We start from the raw sequence: 21,557 nt of genomic DNA, 5'->3' as shown, positions 1-21,557 counted from the left end.
CTCTGGTATTTGAGCTATCTTCATGTATCCTAGAGTTGTAGATATTTGCTTTAGTGGCGATGATAGTGGCATTGTAAGTTTGGGCCGTGGAGAAAAAGGCCTCTTTGTGTGTTTGTGAGGGTTTTTTTCTCCAGAGGTGTTCTTGGGCCCTTTTCTGTTTGCACAGGGTAATGTATTTGTCAGTGAACCAGTTGTGGTTCCTTTTTTGTTTGTGTCATAGTTTTGAGAGGAGCATGCAGGTCAAGTGCTTGAAGGAGAGTGGCATTGTAGATGGAGAGGATAGTTTCTGACCCTCGCTCTCAGGCAGTAAAGCCAGGGAGGCACAAATGGTGGGTTCAAGCATCTCCTTAGTCAGTTTGCAGGTGTATCTTGCAGTAATAGGGGGGTGGTAAGTACCTGTATGGGTTGTATTCACTTTGTGAGTGATGGGGAAGAGGATCAAGGAATGTCTGACCAGGGTAGTGGGGCGATTGAGGAGACTGAGACGGGTGTGTTCAGATTCAAGATTTAGTCCAAAATCCGGCCTTTTGTGTGGGCAGGGGCAGTAATGACTTGTTTGAGGTTCATCTCTAGAAGCGTGGCACTGAGGGCTATGGCCTGCGAATCAGAAAGTTCCTTGAAGCCGAGGTTGAAATCGCCCAGTAGTATGAGTTTGGTCTTTGGTTTAAGGATTGGTGAGAGGAGAAGAGGTATGTCGGTATCTGGGGAGCTGATGTTATTTGGTTGGCTGTAAAGGAGTACAATATTGATAGAAGTTTGGTGGCAGGGCTCGATTTTGGCCAGCAGGAGTTCATAGCCCAGTAGAGAGGGGAGGGGCGAAGTTCTGATGGTGAGGGAGAATTTGGAGATAATCACAACTCCTCCACTTTGGGAGGCAAGTCTGTCTGTCCTAAGAATGCAATAGCCGTTTTGAATGGCGAGCGATAGTGTGGGGCCTGCTGTCTCGTGCAACCATTTTGGGGATGACGAGTAGGTCCAAGTCATTGTCCAATATCAAGTCATGTATGTCGACGGCATGGGCACAGAGTGAGCATGCGTTTATGATTTCACAGGCGAGAGGATCGGGTTTAGAGATGGTGGGGTGAGGGTGAAGGTGTGGGAGTCTGCCTCTGGGCGGGTCGTGACTTCTTAGTGGAGGGTGTGGGTAGTATGGTCAGTCAGGGGGATCGGGTGTGTGAACAGGTGCTTCTCTGGGTGTTGAAGCCTGATGGGTGATTCACGGGGTGGGTGCGGGAATGGTTGCCCCGTAGTCTATCTGCACCAGTACAAGCTCGGGGGCTTATTGTCCCATGGGAGGTGAAGATATTCTTGCTGGATATCAATGGTTTAGTGGATGTGAGTACGGGAGACGGGCTCGAAGGGGAGTGGTTAGGTTGGAGTTGTGTGCATTGGTTCAGACCTGGAGAATAGTTGGAGACTAGAGTAGGTGTCTTAGGTAGGCTAGTGGCAGTCATCAGAATCAAGGGAGGAAGAAAGGGTGTAGGTGGGGTAAGTTACGAGGGGGTACGGTACCGAGTTTAGTAGGTTTTGGTCTGGGTTCAAAAGGCCAGTGACTACTGAACTGGGCAGGAGGTGCGTGGACAGCAGTAGGGACTTGGGGTCCTACAAAGAACGGTGGTGGTGACAGGGGTGGTGTGCTGAGGGACGGAGCCCTGAGTAGGGGTGCCCCTAGGGGAAGCTGGCTTCATGGGCAGTGTTCAGCCCGGGTTATCGGCATTGAGAGCCTAGAGATGAGTGGCATAAGATCTGGGTGCGGGCCGCTCATGGGAGCGCACAGTGGTGTGGGCTTCAGCGGCGCCTGGAATTGACGCAGCATAAACATGAGTGCATTCCGCCATTGCAGGTAAGGTACAATAGCTGTAGGCCCCTTGCTGGCTGCACAGTGGGGTTAGCTTTCGCGGGGATGGGCATAACGCCTCGGGCAGCCTCCCCAACCCAGGAGGAGACGCTCATTGCAGATAAGGCAGAGTTAGCTGCAAACAGGTCAGCGGAGCGGACAACAGTGTAAACTTTAGAGGAGGCAAGCAATGCAGCAGGGGCAGCAGCATGCACACCAATAGGCCCAAGCATTGCAGGTAGTGTACTTTTTAGGCACGTTGCAGGCATGCACAGCTGAGTACGGTTTCGAGGGGGCCGGCATAAGGATAGGGGCATAAACACTGACATTGGTGGAAGCAAACAAAATGTCGGCGAGCAATTTCAGCGGTGTATTTCCACACCCTGGAAAGAGCACGGCCATGCCCCCGACGATGGAATATGTCCCTTTAAGAAACCAACATTGCCAAAATGTTGTTTGTGAGTTTGCAGACTCGGGGTGTGGATTGCTGAACTCATGTGCTGGGCTACGTACATTCTATTTCATCTGACATACTGAGCATAATGTTGAAGCACTGCAAAACTAATTATTAGGAGGCTTATGGATGTAGCCCCACAAGCAAATCTGCATAAAGGCTTTCAGAAGGAATCAAATGCACACTGAATAATTGAACGATTCATACCTTATGATCTAGACACGTTTCCCATAGCGCTGTGCCAGCGGCTAGCGGGCATTCAGAATGAAACTAGACCCCACTCTGATTTTATTCGGAAAGTGTCTTCTTCTTCTCGTGGCCAGGGCAACAGTAGATTGGCAGGGGTCCCCACAAGCGTTGACCAATGAAATTCCCACAGGAAGCTTTAACAACAAGGTAGTGCAGCGACAATTCCAGGCCACACTTGAGTGAGGAGTTGGCCTGCAGGCACACTGTGTCTGGGGCATGGATAACGGCCACGCCCCAAGGCATTCTTCCTATCTAAGATGGACAAGTACACAGAGCAGCCACACACAGGGACCTATCAGGGAAGCAGGGTCTCAACTGCCAGAGAACCCAAAGCCAGATGATTTGCCAGAAGACATACTGGAAGCAGTCACTCCAGCTAGAACCTCACTGAAGGTCAACGCAAGGGCGTGAGGCTCTCATGTCAGGCTAATCTGACCAGGCTTCCTGAATGTGAGGCTACAAGTAAAGAGAGGGCACATATATGACAATGGGGCTCCAGACTAGGGGCTCTGTGAGAAGATCTTAGATGTGGCGGGCGGCACCAAGGGCAGAGGATGCAAAGAGGCAATGGCGGAGGAACAGCATGCGCATCGCGGAGTGCCTGAGGGAATCAAGACAGAGACACCGAAAGAAGCCTTGAAGATGGTATCACAACTCTTTATCTATCAAAACCAGGTGTCTTTTGCACCATTGGGGCAGCTGGCATAGCTCTTGTAGAAACCCCCTTTCTTTTAGGAGTTGCACATTGAGAAATCATTGCCGTGCAGGGATGTGATGCCTGGAGATGCTGGACTGGGAGGGCCAGTATATGGATGTTGCCGTGTTTCACTCAAAGTGTCCAGCGCATCAGAGGCTGCAATAACAGGATTATGACGAGATCAATCCTGGGAGATGATGTAAGCGCATGAAATATATATCCCGACTAGTCTGAGGAATTTGCACAGCCGCGGGTCATGGTTCTTGGGGAATCAAGCAGATACATGCTATTAGACTCAGAATGGGTGAGCTGGAGGCAGAGTGGCCTATCTATACCACCAATGGTGCTAACTTGGAAAGAAGGAGCAGAGAAGATTCAGACAGAAGGCAGAAGGACTGACAGTGGTTAATGAAAGTCCTAGACACTCTAGTGCATCATGATCAGCCTGTTCTTACGAAGAAGAGGTTTTCTGTTCAAAGTACTTGTCTACTAGCCTGTCTTCTTATAGTGGATGACCTGTCGACATCTCCGGCACTGGGTTTGGTTGCCCTGGGCAGAGAAAAATCGTTTGACCATATATTTTGGAAGCTATTAACTCCAACATTTTTGATAGTGGGTTTGTGTGAAGGTGCTTTCTAACCATCCCCATGTGACATGAAGCTATTTTACAAGAATGACATTTGAAAAGCTTGTCATGCCTTTAAGTGCCACAGTGGCAGCTGAAATTGTGTTCTGTGCTGGCACAAGCAGCAGGTATTCTCGGATCTCTGAAATTGTGGAGGCGACTGAAAACGTCATTGCCCAAGTCAACTTTGCCTTGATAACGACCCTTCCTTTGGTCCAAACACGTGTTGGCTGTTTTTCCAAAAGTGTTACCATAAGTAAGCAAAGATACAAATGACTGTCTGTGCAATATATCAGTAGTTCCTATTATTATATATGAAGCAACACTTGCCATTTGATCCATGAGTGATGATATTTTGAAGAAGCATAACCTCAGAATTAAATCACTCTTAGGGGCGCTGACAATTTTGACACATATAGACATTTGAAAGGTTGACAGGTTGGGTACAATACGATTATAACTTAGTTGTCCAGGATCACACACTTAGGTTAAGGGGTGAGGCTGGGATGAGTGTCCCGTCTGCAATTTCTATACCCTTGTTTGACAGTTTATTTTATACTGCAAGGGGAAATTATTAATGAATTTTTGACTTTTATGAAGTAAAATAAAACACTGATTTGTAGACCTGGCTTGGAAAATGTGTTAATCGCATAATAACCCAACATGACAATATTAAAAAAAAGTCATAAAAGTATTATGCAAATGTAGAATGATTCAAGGTTCATTTTCTCTGTCATCAGGGTGGAAGTTTACAAATACCAGGATACTCAATGGTGTGAGCCCAAAAAATCCCATTTAGGTTTTATTACTGTAGTTTACCGTTTCAAATACGCCCAGCATACAGACTTGCAGATTATTTGTAATGTGAAGAACAACATTTGAAGTTCAAGAATAAAGTTTTTTGTGTCAACAAGGACTCAAATGTAGGTTTGCCAGAATCCTGTGACATTTGGTCAGCTCTCTTCTATCGCCGCTTGTACCCCGTTCACTTAATTGGCCCACATGAAACAAAAGAACAGGCAATTGGCTAATCAATTATGCTAGAATGTCAGAAGGCTATCATTTAAGCAAAACACATATCACAGTACTACACGGTGAGATATGGTGATTTGTCCAGGAGAAGCACATTCTCGTCTGAAGCCACAGCCTGGAGGTGAACCTCAACACTTTGATTCCCCATTCTCAAAGTTGGCTGCTTGTTCACCTGGCCAGACTAATGCTTTGTCCTCTTCATTGGGAGTGGCTGCTTACTTTGCACAACCTTAGTTTGGAGCACCAATGTGATCCTATGTCAGTTATTATAATCAGCACTATCACCATGCTGTTTTGTAGCACAGTAAGTCTCACTTTCTCTTAAGTATATGCACTCAAATGTATTAACCTCAGGGAGAGGTCTGGCAAATTAACACAGATTTGTGCCTTCGGTGCTTAACAGAGAGAGCTATCTTCTGAACCATCCCGACACTCACATTTTTCAATGTACCTTTTAACTTTGGTTATTGCACATGATCAATATATTCAACAGGCAACACAGAATGCATTGCAGGATTAAATGATCAGAACAGAAGATACTTATTAACAGCAAACTCAGTGTGTTAGCAGCGCCCCAGACAATATAATGATGTGTTATGCTTTGTAAAAAATGAACACTTTCTTATTTGCATCAAGCAGCTTAATGGGGGTGCCCTCCCAATGTGGGGTCTTGGGCATGTGCTTCCCACAAAGGTATCCATGATGTCGGGCCTATTTTGATTGACATTAAACCGGAAAGTCAAAGAAAACAAATTCTGCTCCATTTCCTTTAAACATTGTTTTCTATGTGATTGTGAGTTTTGGCTCCTATTTATTTTAAACAAGGTCCATTTACATTTACAAAATTGATTTCCAAACCAACACTCATCTATATTTAGTAGCACTATCCTTTGTGTTTGCTTTAATATGGTATAGCTTTAGAAGCCATTCAAAATTACATTACATTGAAAAGCCAACAACTTTTGTTTTAAGAAAAGTGTAAATCGTATTGAGAGTGCATTTCTTTTAATGTTGGTAAGCGCAATCCTTTCACTGGCTGAAAGTATAAGACCAATTAGACTCAAGTATATGAAAACAACTTAATAGTTATTTTATACTCATGGGCTCCTGTGAAGGGAACACACAGATACGTCCCCTAAGAAAGTCTATTACATAGGATAATATGAATCAAGTCGTAAAACATTTGGTTTGGTTTATTTATTTATAAAGCGCTCCTCACCCCAAGATATCTGGGCGCTACAAAAATATACTATTTCTTAGTTACAATACAAAAAGTTACAGATTATAATACACTACAATATAATGCAAGAAAAGTCATGGTGAGAGTTACAATGACAGTACTTTACAGGGATAATATACAGATGTATACAGAAGTGGCATTGGTGATGTTGGCAGAATCCTCATAGAGGGTACTAGCCAGGAGGGAGGTCTTTGGAACTGAGCCAGAGTTTGGTATTTTTCCTTAATTTAAGAAAGGGTTGGTCCCTTCTTAAGGTACCAGGGAGGGAGTTCCAAAGATGAGCAGCCATGACAGGAAAGTTACTGCCGCCTGCTTTTTAAAATTTAAACCTAGGGACTCTTAGGCGGCCTGAGTTGGAAGTCCTTGTGGGATGTGAGGAAATATTTTTAGTGAATCTTTCAGTGAGATATTGGGGGGCTGAATTGTTGAGGAATTTATGGGTCAGGGAGGCTGTTTTGAGATGTATTCTGTCCATGACCGAAAAGCCAGTTGTTGTTACGTCTGATCGCTGAAATGTGTTTTCTTTTGGAGATGTCCAGGGCAGACCGGAGCGCGTTATTTTGTAGAATCTGGAGTTTATTAGTGATGTATTTATCAGCCCCTAAGTAGAATGCATTACAATAGTGAATTTTAGACAAAATTAAAGCTCTGCCCAGCGCAATGCAACTTTCTGTGGAGAGAAAGGGTTTGCAGGCATGGATAAGCTTGCAGGTGTAGGATGTCGCAGACGCAGTGGCACTAACTTGTTTGTGCATGCTCAGGGAGGTGTCTAGGTAGAATCCCAGGGTTTTGACCTCTTTAGCGACCTTGATATCATTGCCATCAATGTTGAAGGAGTCATATTGGTTGCTCAATTTCTTCTGGTTGGAGGCAGTGGCAAGGAATAACAGTTTGGTCTTCTCATCATTCAGACATAGACCATGTGTGGCCATCCAAGTCTGAATGCTGAGATAGATTGTGTTAATCAGGGCTAGATCCTGCTCGTAATCGCCTGTGAGAGGTATGAGGATCTGGGTGTCATCTGCATAGTTAGTGTAGGTGACACCCAGATGGTCTAAGTCATCAAACAATGGTTTGGTGAACGCATTATACATAGTGGGCGATACATAAGAACCTTGTGTGACTCGACAAGTTATGTGTATGGGATCAGCAGCTGCAGATGAGGAGAACACTCATCGATCGGTTGTTTAAGAAGGATGTGATCCATGCCGTTGCTTCAGGTGAGAATTGGGCCGCCGAGGAAAGGTGTTTGCAGAGCACCTTATGGTCAACCAGGTCGAATGCGGCTAACAGATCCAGCAGAAGCAAAAGGGCTGATTTACCATTGTCTTTCAGGTCGTCAATCAGATCAATCAAAGCTGTTTCCGTGCCATGTTGTGGTCTGAAGCCCGATTGTTGGAGTCATAGTAGTTTGTTGGTCTCTAAGTATGATTGTGTTTGGATATAGGCTGCTTTATCGATGATTTTTAAAAGGAAGGGGACTGTAGTAATAGGTCTAAAGTTGGTGGGGATATTGGGGTCTAGGGATGGTTTCTTTAGTAGCAGGAGAACACAGGAATTCTTTAGGTTAGTGGGGATAGTACAAGTGCAGAATGATGTGTTGATCAGCGTGGTGATAAAGAGTGCTAGCTCATGGGCAGCTTCTTTAATGGTGGATGCTGGGCATTAATCAACTTGACAATTGGAAGGTTTAAGAGCAGTTCTGATATTTTCCACTTCCCGGGTGGATACTTGGGTGAATTTGAACCGTTGCAGTGGTTAAGAAAGGTTAGAACAGGATTTAGCACTACTTGCTTGAGTAGAGAGGTTACTTTTTTTTGCTGCTATTTTATTTTGGAGTATGGAGATCTTGTTAGCTAGTGCGTCTTAGATGTTGGCACACCAGGTTTTGTCCTTGATGCAGGTGTCTGTTGGGGGGGGGGGTGGGAGATTCCAGTTCTCTTAATATGTTAGAGAGTTCTCTGGTACTTGAACTTGCTTTGTCTATTCTATCGTTGAAGGTATTGTGTTTGGCTGAGAGAATTTCAGATTTATGATCAGCCGTGATTCTAAGTAGTTTTTCTTTATTGGCTGGGGTGGGGTTACCTTTTCCAAGTCGATTCACATGTTCTCTTGTTATTACGTAAGGCATTGAGGTTAGATGTAAACCAGGTGTTCAAGTGTGCCTTAGGTTTACTTTTACGCAATTTAAGGGGAGCTATTTTGTCTAGGCTAAGTTGATAGTATTGTTGTAGAACTCCACTAATTCTGCTGGGTCAGATGAGACAGGTGGTGGTGAAGAAGGGGTTTCAGAAATGGCTTGAGATTCTCCACTGTAATGTTTATTTTATTTCTAGTTAGGATAAGAGGGGTTATGAGGTTTTGTTTGATCTGGCGTTTGCAGTCCTGGATGGAGCAGGTGAGTAAGGCATGGTCAGTCCATGGTTACCGTTCAATAGAGGTAATGGTGGTTTTGCAGTTAATGTCAGCTACCCAGTTAAGGGTGTACCCTCCCTACCATTTTTCATGTGTAGGGAGGAGCGCTCTTTGTGTGAGACCTAGCTTAGCCAAGGAGTTGGCTAGGGTCGTAGCAGATTGGTTGTTGGGGGTCGTTGAATCCAAGGTTGCCTAATATTAAGATTTGTGAGGTAGGTTTTGAATTAATGTGTAGGAGGGTGATTATATCTTCATCGAAAGAGCCAGTGGGACGCAGGAGTCTGTAGATTAGGTGCATCATTAAGGTACGAGAGTTGTTGAGCAGCAGTTTTACTGTCATCGATTTGCATGACTTGGCTTGAGAATGTGATGCTATTCTGAGGCCTAAGAAGGATTTGGAAATAAAGGCAATTCCACCACCCTTTGCTGTTTCTTTGTCAGATCTTAGGACTGTATAGTCGTCTAGTGTAGCAATAAGGAGAGATGGGACTGCAGCTGCATGTAACCAGGTCTCTGTAACAGCTAAGAAGTCCATGTTTTTATCTATGATTAGGTCTGCAATTTCTATTGCGTGTGCTACCAGGGATCTGGTATTGATTAGCGCACCATTGATTGATACAGGATTGTTCCTGTGATTGTTAATCTCGGATGTAGGGATAGCCATTCTGGTTTTTCTACTGATTTTGTGGATTTTAGGGTTTAGTTCTGCCTCTGTGATTGGCTAGTGCAAGTGGTTAGGTCACATGAGAGTGTATATGACTTGCCTAATTTAGCGCCAAGTCTAAAGTTCCTAGAAGCTATAGAGCAGGGTCTGTCCAGTACCGGTCTAGGGGCATGAGGGTGTGTTCTGGTTTGCTGGGCAGGTTGTCAAGTTGGTTGGCATGGGGATCGTTGGGGATATTGGAGGTGCTGAGGATTGGTGGAAGTGTGGAAGTTCTGGACGTTATAGCATTTAATGGTGCTAGGAATGGAGTGGACTTGATTCGTTCGAGGAGGAGAGGTGGTAGGAACACAGTAGGTATGATAAAGTTTACAGTGTTTACGAGAATGGGCATATTGCCAGGACTACTGCATGTTGGATTTTACATTTTGGCCCTTATGTGTGATAGTTTGGGTTAGTTAGGTGTGTCTCCTGAGAGGAGAGTAGCGAATAGGCTGAGCTGAATTATAGCATTAGCGGTGACTGGGGTGGCATACATTGCGGGTACAATATAGCTAAGCGGATGCAGATCACAGGTTGTAACTGTGTCGGGAATAGCGAAGTACATGAAGAACAGGGTCACTGTAGGATGAGCCTTGCCGAGTACAGCATTAATGGCTCAGTAAGCCAGATAGGTTAGAAGTTGAGTTTGAAGGGCAGTCGAATTTCACAGTATGTTAGGCATTGCACTTGACACACAATAGTAACTGGCAATTAATAGTAAATCACAGTATGTAAGGCATTTGCACTTGAAACACAAAAAGGCTGTATGTGCAATTGGCCATTAATATTAAATCACAATATGTGGGGCATTTGCACTTGAAACACAATAGGCTATATGTGCAATTCGAGGGCCGTGCATTGTGTGCAGAAGGTCGACATATGCTTGGTCATATTTACAGTTGGTATCAATAGGTTGTACATGTGAACCATGGCACAAACTGTTCCGGTAATGATGTGACAATTGTACATGAGCGCTTTACGTTGAGTGCCCACAGAGGACGTGGGAGCTTGAGAAAAAGTTGTAGGTAATAATGTTAGCAGGCTCAAGCAGATGTTGGGGCCAGGTACGACGGCGGTGGGTGCACTGACGTTGTGTTTTAGTGAGCAACGAGCCCATTTAGTAGTTGGTACGTAGGTTAGTGGTTATCGGGCATTACATAAGTGTCATGGTACAGGCATGTAGGGACCGCAAATATGGTGGTGTTATGGTCACAAAGGGCTATGGGCACAAGTAGGGTGTCCGGTAGCCTCCGTTAGGGTTAGATGATGTAAGGAGAACAATCGTGGAGCAAGTAGAGGGAAGGTGGAGCTCTCGCCTGGATGAACAGAGGTGTCTGGCTCGCCGTGACGAACAGGGACAAACAGGGCCTTCTCTGAGGCGGGCCGGCTTCCACGTGCCGGCGAAAACGCTGTGTACAAAAAAGGCTATAGTCGTTGCCTAGCAACGCGTCAAGCGGCCATTAGACAAACAGGCGGCCTTGGAGAGATGCATTTCGGTGTTCCACGTTAATGGAACTCTGTGAGATGATCTGCTGTACTGTGAAGCGTTATAGCACAGTTGTGCTCAACTCTTCAATGTGGGTGCACTGGATACACGCAGAACCGCAGCTGCTCCTGCAGCACAAGGCACGAAGAAGGGAACACGGTAGCTCGGCGGTGGTCCGGTGTGAGGGATATGAAAGGGCTCCTTCCTGCCCTCTCTGCGTTCCGGGTGTTGTGGCTGCTCCAGGGGGCAAACAGGGCCTTTTCTTCAGCGGGCCTTCTCTGGGGCCTGCCGGCTTCCGCCTGCCAGTGGAAATGCTGTGTACAAAAAAGGCTATAGTCGTTGCCTAGCAACGCATCTGGCGGCCATTAGACAAACAGGCGGCCTTGGAGAAAAATGAAACGGATGCATTTAGGTGTTCCACGTTAAAGGAACTCTGTGAGATGATCAGCTGTACTGTGAAGAACCATAGCACAGTTGTGCTAACCTCTTCAATGTGCAGCACTAGGCACAAAGAAGGGGAAACAGCAGTACAGCGATGGTCCGGTGGGAGGGATAGGAAAGAGCTCCTGCCCTCTCTGCGTTCCGGGTGCTGTGGTTGCTCTAGGGGGAAAACAGGGCCTTTTCTTCATCGGGCCTTCTCTGAGGTGAGCCAGCTTTACTAAGCATATTATGGCTGAGGTGTAAGGCAATAAGTAATGTCCTCTGCTTGGTAGCGAAAGGGCTTCTTCCACAAGTGCTGTTCCAATACAGACTTATGTAAGGTTTTAAACCTCCTTGCTTTGCGGTCGTGGTCAAAATCCCTTTTCTTCTCCTCTTCCTCTGTCAACATTTGGGTAGCATACAACAAGACAGAGGGATCAACCCTTTTTGCAAAGTTTAAATCAAATTTAATTGCAAGAGGCTTATGAAGATATTTATAAGAATTTCTCTTTAGTGATTGGACCCATACCTAAATTGAAAAGGAGTGTTCCTCATCTTAGCATTACTTGTTAATCACTTAATTCGGAACTATGTGGTGGGCCCATTATTTTTCTCTCTTGCTTTGGCTGATATGCCGAAATATTTGCCAAACATAGATGCATTTCTGCCATGTCTTATTGCAAACTGATAACATTGTGAACTGTCATGTGACAGCTACTGGATTACTCCATAAACTTTTAAATTGGCCAAATATTCTGATAATGTCAGATCTTTTTTGCATTCAATTATAGATATCGCTAAGGTGCATGCATTCATTTAACCCTTACTGGTATACAATCCATCCCCACAATTCTGGGAAAAGAACAAGATACAGGCTGAATTTGGAATCAAAACACAATTTGTGTATTGAAATAATACAGAACCAAATGTGGTAAGTATGCTTTATGCTGGTGAAGTCACTGCAGTAAAATATGTGGACATTCATAGCTGGTTTACAGAAATAAGAATTGGCCTATCTCTGAAAAACCAACCTAGATTCTGTGCAAACATGCAGACATTCCATCAATCAGAAACATATATTTCTAATTCGAATAGGACAATCTACTTTCCAAACAAAACAATTAAAGTCCATAATAGCATCCCCACTTATCAGCCAATGAGTTAAAATACTACCCTTAATATTTACATCGATTTAATGTTCTTTTAGAAATGACCTAGAAAATGTTTCACTTTATTTTCATTACCATCAAAAACAAGTATTGGTATCATGGAAAGGTTACACAGACAACTATATTTGTTAGGTGCTTCATATTAGCAATGTGTTCCCATGTGCAATGTAGTGTGATTGGTTTTCAGCATAAGCATGTAAATGAAATACAATATTTATTGAGAGGGGCTATCAATTTAGATCACACAAAATGTTGATTTATCTTCACTTTGTATTCACCCAAGATTATGATTTTCTGAAAGGACAATAATTACCCATTGAGATCTGCTTCAGGCTTCCCCATGGATAATGCCCAGTTCATCTCCAGATATTAACCAAGATCAGCACTCATCCATTTGGAACATTGCCTCCCCTTTTTGATATTATCTCTTCTCCCAATTCTGTGTGTGTTGTTGCTTATAAAATGTGTAATATTCCCACACTATGTCATTATGACATTGCACTTGCGTAACAGGCAGATACTCCCTCAAAATACACACCTTGATTTGAATAGGTTGATGATATTTCTGAGCATGTGGCAGGATGGGGCTATATACCGAGGATGGTTTTTAATTCAAAATCATATTTGTTCCATACCTCTTTGTAGCAACATGACACAGCAATGTAATATGTAGATTTCTAGACTCTCGTGACCCTCTCTAATTCAGGGACATGAGTATGTACAATGTAATATAAAAATGGTATTAATATGTATGATGTTATACATTATCAATAAATCTACAGATATTGTGTTTAGCATCACTTTGTAGAGAAGAATCACATAGTTTCAAAACCTTTTTTCTTTTAACTCTAAGCCATGGAGGTCAAGCCAAATTCTTCTTTTTAATACAGGAATAATGCTTATTCTAATGTCTTATTACATTTCTGTTTATCCCAGTACAAAAAACCATGTGCTCTTACACAATGGTACCCAACATCCAACATTTTTCCTTTCAAATCTTAATTTTGACTCTTTGCTAGTGACCAATCCTATGCAATTGTATTGTTTTTTTCTTTTTCGTTCACCTTTTCTGTTTTTTTTTGCAACAATTATTTAGTGCAGTTCGGTTTGTTCCACATTTCTTTTCAAAACCATGCATTTTCTCTTTCAAAAATCAGTCCAGTGTACCTTATTTCTTGAGCATCAGAGCTAGATGAAAATGTACAATTATTTGTATCCATCCTAAAGTGACATGAATTCTAAATGAAAAGAAAAATTCCTAAATTACCTCATGATGTGTGCAGCATTAAACACCCAAATAAACACTTGATTTACATCCAGGTGAGCAGCTCTCAGAGCTCTTTTCATGAAGCTTTAAGTTCATGTTTGATATGAGTAGCTGACAGAGGCTCCTTTGTTTGCTCTTACATTAGGACTGCAGCCGGCAGATTGTATTACTGAACTAATAACAAAGATGTAACCTTAAGAGCATTTGACTGTGTTTGATGTCTAGGGCCTGGAAAGCAGAGCCTTATTTCATGTGGTCAGGCCAGACTCTTATCAGTTTAGAAGATCGTGTTTGTGGCCTAGTTGGAATGTTTAAATGTATATTTTAGGAATATATGTCTTGGAACGAGTGGGGGATATCTCATTAACTAGAGTATTTCAAAAGATGGTTCTTTGTTATAGGGCTTTTACTGTGTTTCTTTGGTGCAAGATAACATGGGTCTGTTTATTTCTAGATGGCCAAGGTAATTTCTTGGGGAGCCCCCACACCCATCATAAATATAGGCAGAGCTACAGAGAAAAATGTGCTTTTTGTCAGGTTCCCTGGAAAATCAGCATTGGCTAACTCACAAAAGAAAACCAACCTTTCAAGATTTAAACAATGATACAAGTCTCTTGTTAATTTAATCAATTTTTTGTAGGCTGCTATTTTTATTTATAATATTTTCAAGAAAGGATAGTCCATTCAATTTTGTTTATTGTTGGAAAAAGAAACACATGACAGTTTTTCGGGAAATGTAAGAAACGGGGCTGGTAATTTGACTTTCTCGCACTCTGCTTCCCACTATTTGTAGGGAATTATAGTCCTATTGGTCCGATGCAAAGCTGCCCTGAATTTCACCAACCCTGCATGTCTTATTAGTAGAATACTCTACAGTACATTGTTGCAATATAGTACAGTAGCATTGGGCTCTCTCTCTCGTCTTTACCTATGCAGTTCCAAAATTGATTCAAAGTGCATGGGGAAAAGCAGCCAGCCTCATTATGAATTTGGCTGTAAGGGACAACGTTGGCAGTAACTCGTTTACTACCAACTTTACCACTATGCCAAATTACGAGTTTGAGTCTGGAGTGGAGGATTTGCCTCAAGGAAAATCCTGAAGGTAAATCCTCTGACTCACTGCCAAAATATCTGCAGAATCAGTGGAATTCTGCCACTGTAATTCCACCAAAAAAGCCAGATTGAGTCCAATAGACTCTAAATAAATGGGGAATTACACTGCCAGCACCACTCGTTAACCTCGGTTAACTCCGCCGGACTAAGTGGTGGTAACGGTAATTCGTTTGGGCGTGATTTCAGCAGATTGACTGCCGCAATACTGCCCAACTCATAATGAGGCCCACGTCCTTTATCAAGTGCTGCCTCTTAGCAGAGAAGGTAACTACCTGCCTTTTACAGTGTACCTTTTCCTGTTGTTTGAAGAAAAACATAACACATTTGAATGACGCAAGGTACCATTCTGACCTCCCTCGCTTTAGATTCAGGAAATGTCAGTTTTTCTTAATTTCTTTTACAATATAAAAAAGTGAATGAAACATTACATTATTGATCACTTTTTTCCTGTTATGGGTAGATGGAAAATTGGGTGGCCTTAAACAATTGGCCTTTGGGCAATATTACCTCTTTTTACTAACAGTGTGTTACCTTTATATCATTGAAAACCCCTTTTTCAGTATCAGGCAGAATTGTTTTCTCATGAAATGAAATGGGCACAACAAATAAAGACCCATTTACAACACTCCTTAGAGGCAAACAGCACCAGAATTGTATTAATGTTATCTAACGTAGTTAGTATAATGGTTGTGCAGAATTTGCCAGCCTCCTCCATTTTACAGTATCTTCAGATTTTAGACTTTCAGAGGTCTTTAGTTCTGTAAGTGTATACTAGATATTCTTCCCAAGGTTATGGCAGAGTTGCTGAAGATCCTCAAAGACTAATGAAAAAAAAACAGTTCCAGTGACATTTGTCACTTGTAATTGGTGACTTCCTTTTAACTCAGATTGAAAAGCCTTCTTGGGTGGAAATCAAGCATCAAAATTCAAAGCATTGCATAGTTTTAATAGGTCGTGCATAGTAGCGTCATCATCCGCAATTTGTAATGTCCAATGGATATTCTTTGCATCCATAATAAATAAGAGACGGATCAATGTTCCCACCTTTCCACATGAACTAAATTCAATCCCTGGGAATGAGTTAATCAGTATAACCCTTGAACCAACCACAGGGGGCCGATGTGTGGGTCGCAGTGTATTGTGTGCTATCGGTGACTGAATGCTTCTTTGTAAGACTGGCTACCTTCTTAATTTGAAAGAATGACATCACTATTCAGCAGGAGTGTAGCAGATGCTTTGAAAAGTGTGGAGACTCCATGTTCTCTGAATAGTTATCCTGGGTTTGGCCCCCCAGGAGCAGGAGACATTGGCAGAAGACATTCCTGGAGAGTGCTCTCTTTTCAGGTTTTGGTTGCCACTTGATAAGACCTTACAAATTTAGGACGAATATATACACACTACCTAAGAGCAACACAAGACCACTAATGTATGCATCCTAAGGGTAGTGAAAGGATTCACAACTGTTTTTACATTTGGAACCACCATCTTCTTCACTGTGTACTCTTCCTCGCTCTTGTGGGTAACATGAGGTTTCGCTCCAGCAGAATCGGTCGAGGGAGAATTAATCAATTTTATTTAACAATGGCCCTCATTACGACCCTGGCGGAGAACCATGGTGCAATTTGCACCATGGTCCATGGCGCTAAGCTGCCAACTCCGCCATGGTGGTTGGCGGACTTACCGCCCCATTCCGACCTTGGCGGGGCGGTAAGTCCCCAATCCCCATTTACCCTTCCCCATTCCCATTTTTGCCCCATAGGGTATAATGGGAGTGGGGAAGGCGTTAATTACGCCACCGTAAATTACGGTGGCGTAATTAACAACAAGTCCCGTAGCGCCATGGATTTTTCCGCCCGGAAAAAGCAGGCGAAAAAAGCACCATGGCGCTACGGGAACTCGTAGTAAGGCGGAAAGGTACGCCATGCATTACGCCGGCGTAAACCCCTTTCCGCAAGGGTCGTAATGAGGGCCAATGTATTTCTGCAAATATATGTGGGGGTTGGTTTTAGGTTAATAATTAATGTGGGATGGTTATGGAGGCAGGATGCAGGGGTCTCACCCGCATATATTTGCAGCAAAATCAAAAATATATATTATTTCGAGATAATCACATAGAACCGTCTCTTGGCATCATATGTCATGTTCTACTGTTGACATGATGCTCATACTCGGCTTACTTGCTTTGCCACCATAGTGCGAAATATCATGCCAGAAAACAGGAGTTTTAAAAGTCATGGTCTTACCTTATGTCCTAAAAACACTCACTTTGCTGTCTCCATCTGAAACAAAACATGTTTTTTTCTTTGAAGGCATTTTGTCTCTCACACCCGCAAATGGCTAACTGGGCAATTAACAATGAGGTGAGGCCTCTAAAAAGCCATTAGGGTTTGCTTGGACTATGACTGCTACTGCCCCAACCCTCCTGGTGATTTTGATAGACCTAAAAAACATTGGTAATCCTTTGAAAAATACCAGTTGATATTGATATTGATATCTTATTTCTATTACACTCGTACACAAGTGTTTCAGAACGCGACAAGGCAAGGGAGAACAAAACAACAATCTTACTAGGCCCCGTGACATTGAGAATGTGCAAGTGTCTGGGAGAGGGGAAAAGTGCCTGGAAGGGGGGAGAAGTGGAAAGTGCGGAGCAAAAGAGAAACATATAAATAATAACAAATAAATAAATATTAAAGACAACATACAGTGGTAGTTCAGCCAGCAAGTGGCAAGTGCTGGGTTTAAGGCAGCAGACAGGGTATGTCTGATAATTGCAGGAAGAAAAGTGGGGTGCTGTATGGGTACAGATACAAAACCCAGTGCAAGGGGTCGCCCGGGAGCAGTGCGGGTGGTTGGCCAGGTGCACGGGTCCGACAGAGCTAGATCAGCAGGGGTGGGTGAGGGCGAAGGCAGAAGCAAAGACGCAGGTCTTGAGTTGCTTCCGGAACCGGAGACGTTCTCCTGAAGTTTCAGAGTGGCAGGGAGGCTGATCCAGAGGGAGGCCCCAGTCGAAGACATAGATCTATCCCCAGCTCGTTTCTTTGAAAAATGACTGACCCTGAGGAGTTAGAGGTAGAGGAGCGAAGAGCTCGAGAGGGGAGGAATTTGCGGAGGGATAGCTGAAGGTATTTTGGACCCAGGCACCAGAAAGCCTTGTGCACAATGCAGAGGGTTTTGAATGTAATCCTTGCACCCACTGGGAGCTGTCAATCTGTAAAAGTGAATACCCTTCATTTGAATGACTGACGTAACTTGATGGACGTAGGCCAACCGTCTTATGCACCGAATTATAGAAATATAAACGGTTATGCTTGACCAACAAGCAGCCATTTTAAACGTAGCAAGAATCGCCATTTTACTTGTTAACCATTGCTCATTGCTTTCTGTCTAAAACTGCTTTGCAGCTTGCATTTCTTGCGAATTCTGCTTACTCTGCTCAACTGTTAACATTGTTGTCTGAATTTGAAAGGGCAAGGTCGCGGGACTGAGGAATTCATTGAAAACTCCTCATGAGTAGCCCAGAAAGGAATGCCCACGCTCCCTCTCTGTAGCCTTGAGGGAGAGCTGCAGGGCATTTAATCACTTCACAGCTGCCAGCCAGTCTCGTACGATGGTAGAATATGTTAGAATAAAACAGCTAAAGGCTTGAATTATGCTCTTCCTACGAACCCCCTTCACAAAACCCTGTAGAGCGTGTCGGCTCCCAGGACACGAATAGCACCTCATAGATAGTAAAGCATGGAATGTGGCTCTTCCCCCAAGTGCAGCTTGCTTCCAAGAACAGAACCACTGTGTTCTGTTCAACAATTAAAAGATGCCTCCGCACTTGTTACTAGAATAGACATCGAAAGTGTCATAATTGTCATACCCGTTGGAAATGTGCATCGTCATCCCGAGTTCAAAGAAACTTAATAAAGGAGGGTGTTAAACATGACATAGCTGATTGTATGATATGCATTTTGTATATATGTAACTGATGTGAGTAATTCGCTCTCTTGCGTCCCTCGAGGGACGCTCTCTTGCGTCCCTCGAGGTCTAGGAAACTCACGTCGCGGGGCGTGAGACCAGAGTTGGCCAATTGGGACTATTTTTGCTTGCAATAAACCCTAGCATTGGGAATTTGAACCTCGTGTCTGGCGCATCTTTTCGTGTATGGTTATTTCCTTGTTTGCATATCACGAGGGACCCCTAGGGGCCCCTTTCAAGATGGCGCCCGAACAGGGACCCTCCCCCACTTGCCCCATCGTATACGTTGTAACGGAGTAAAGGCGGAAGAACGGCGAGGACGGGATGATCAAGCTAGGATCAAGAGGTGTACGGGGCGCCTTGTAGAAGTGAGGAGAGATTCCTTCCGCAGATCTGCACACATCTGATCCCTGATCGACGTTACGGGCCAGAGGGCAAAGGTGTCGAGGGTCCCGAGACGAGGCAGAAGCCAGAGAAGCACAGACACGACATTGGGAGAGGGTGCATTAGGACAGGCGACTTGTTTTATCAGGTGAGTCATTCTCCGATTCAAATAAAAACCTGATTTTTGGTAGAGTGTTGATTTTGCAAATTCAAACGTCCAGGTAAAGGTTAGCTAACCAAAGGGGAAGGTTAAAAAACATGCCTGGAGTACTGTCCACTTTAGCGGGGCTTTTCAGCTGCGGTAGACAGTCCTTGGAATATGGCCAAAGTGCACCACCTGGGGGAACGCCGGCTTATGACATGTATGCAAAATATGGTGTGGGTGCGATAATATTTTGTGAAATTTGGCATAGGCAAACTAGAAAGCAACCCAACCATCAGTGGCCGATTAATGGTAGCTTTGAGATTGAGCGGATAGATAACCTAGAAAGGGTGCTGATTAGGAAAAAAGCGCGACCCGCAGCTGTTGAGACTGTCAAAGATTGGAGGAGGGAAGCAATGCTCCGACTTAGGAGTAGAGAGAAGCATGCGCGTAGGCACAAAACGAAGCTTGAGGTAGCAGAAGAAAAGGAGGAGGAGGAGTGGATGGCAAGTCTAAGACGAGAATGGAGACGTGAGCAAATGAACATAGAAGGAGTATACCCGCAGCGGGAACTACTCATAGCAGACGAATTAATGGAACATTTGTTAACTAATACGGGTCGAGGCCCAAAACCAGAATCAAAACCAAACACGCCAGTAGTGACTGCACAGGCCCAACCAGTAGCTCTCATACCCCCTCGCGTAGCCCAAGCACTTCCCCTCACGCAAGCATTAACCCAAGCCTCACCCACAGCTCGAGCCCTCCCACAAGCGCAGACCGCAGACACACAATTTCCCTGCACCCAGGAAGGCCCTTCACAGATGCGACCTGTGTCACTTGTCCCATCCGCACCTCCCGCTCCAGAGACAGATTCAGCACCATCCGCCCCTCCGGAAGTCGAAATTGAGACCGGGGAGGCGAGAGGCGGGGCTGAAGGAACAGGATTTGGACGGGTAACTCCAAGCGCGATCAGCAAAGAAAGAAAGATTGAATTACGGCAAGAGGCAGAAATGTACATAGAAGGAAATGATGGGACGGCAGCATTGGCCTCATTGTATGGGTACCGAAGAAGCGACGAGAGACAGGTAGTGTTGGAATGCATGGGGGAAATTTTGGTGGGAGAATGGAAAAAGATACTTGGGAATTTACCGCCACAGCGATTGTTAGATTTGAATAAGTTAACACGCAGTGAGCAAAGAGATGAGGATGTAAGAAAACATGTGTACAAACTCATTGAACTGAAAAATGAAAGGGAAGATAGATATGCTGAAATGTTTGCTACACCTGAATATAGTAGTGAGTGTATTAAGAAAGGTAGGAAGGAGGCGTCGAGGTTGTTTATGCAAAAATCGTGGCCGAGAGTTTTTTCAGGTGGTGCAAAGCATTTGCCGGTACCGGGACAAATAGGTGATAAACAAAGATTGCAGGTATGGGTGGGGGAAACAATGCGATGGATGTCGAACAAAAGAACGTCAGTGAAGGAAGTAAGTGAGATATGTAATGGGTACCCATTGGAGATGAGAAAAGAAGCAATGCTAACGATAGTAGGAGTGTTACTGCAGCAGGTCATTGGATACAATAGAGGTAGAGGAAATGCACAAGGCAGAGGAAATTTGAATAATATGCACGGGGTGTCATTGGGAGTAAATCAATGTGCGTACTGTAAGGAGGAAGGACACTGGCGAGCGCAATGCCCGCACCTACAGAATAGAGGTGTGTTTGGTCAGAGAAGGCCTCATAGAGGACATCAGGGGTCAAATGGCCCAAGCAGAAATAGCATGCAGCAGCAGCAGCGATATACCAATGGAGGTACTCAAAACCAATCCTATGGTCAAAACCAAGCGCAACAGAACCAGGCATTGAACCAAAGTGTTTCGAACCAAAATCAGGGCGGGCAGGGCCAACAGAGAAATGATCAGAGTGGAGGTCACCGAGGGGGAAATGGGAATATTTTTGATAAACAGCCAAACACGTATTATAGCAGCAGCGGTGACTACACATCGGACGATGTGTTATTTTCGCGATAGGACAGCCCACGGCAGGGGTCGGAACCAGTGTCTATTCCCGTGAATCAGAGAGGACCCTACGTAGAAATGAGAGTCAGGAATAAGGAGCACCGTTTCCTTGTAGATACAGGGGCACAGAAGTGGTCGATAGACCATCACTTGGTTCCGGAGATCCCACTGTCGGGGCAAAAGAATGTTTCTGTAGGGTTCGCAGGTACACCAGTAATTAACCCCATGTCCGAAGCTGTCCCGATTACAATAGGACCATTTACGGAAAAATGTCCATTTCTTCTGGCAGAAAATTGTGGGGAGAACTTGCTAGGATTAAATTTGTCGAGAAATTTGGGGGCAG

The sequence above is a fragment of the Ambystoma mexicanum genome, chromosome 9, assembly GCF_040938575.1.
Source record: "Ambystoma mexicanum isolate Mex_15411 chromosome 9, UKY_AmexF1_1, whole genome shotgun sequence".
In the NCBI taxonomy this organism is placed as follows: Eukaryota; Metazoa; Chordata; class Amphibia; order Caudata; family Ambystomatidae; genus Ambystoma; species Ambystoma mexicanum.
This window is presented reverse-complemented; position numbering follows the sequence as displayed.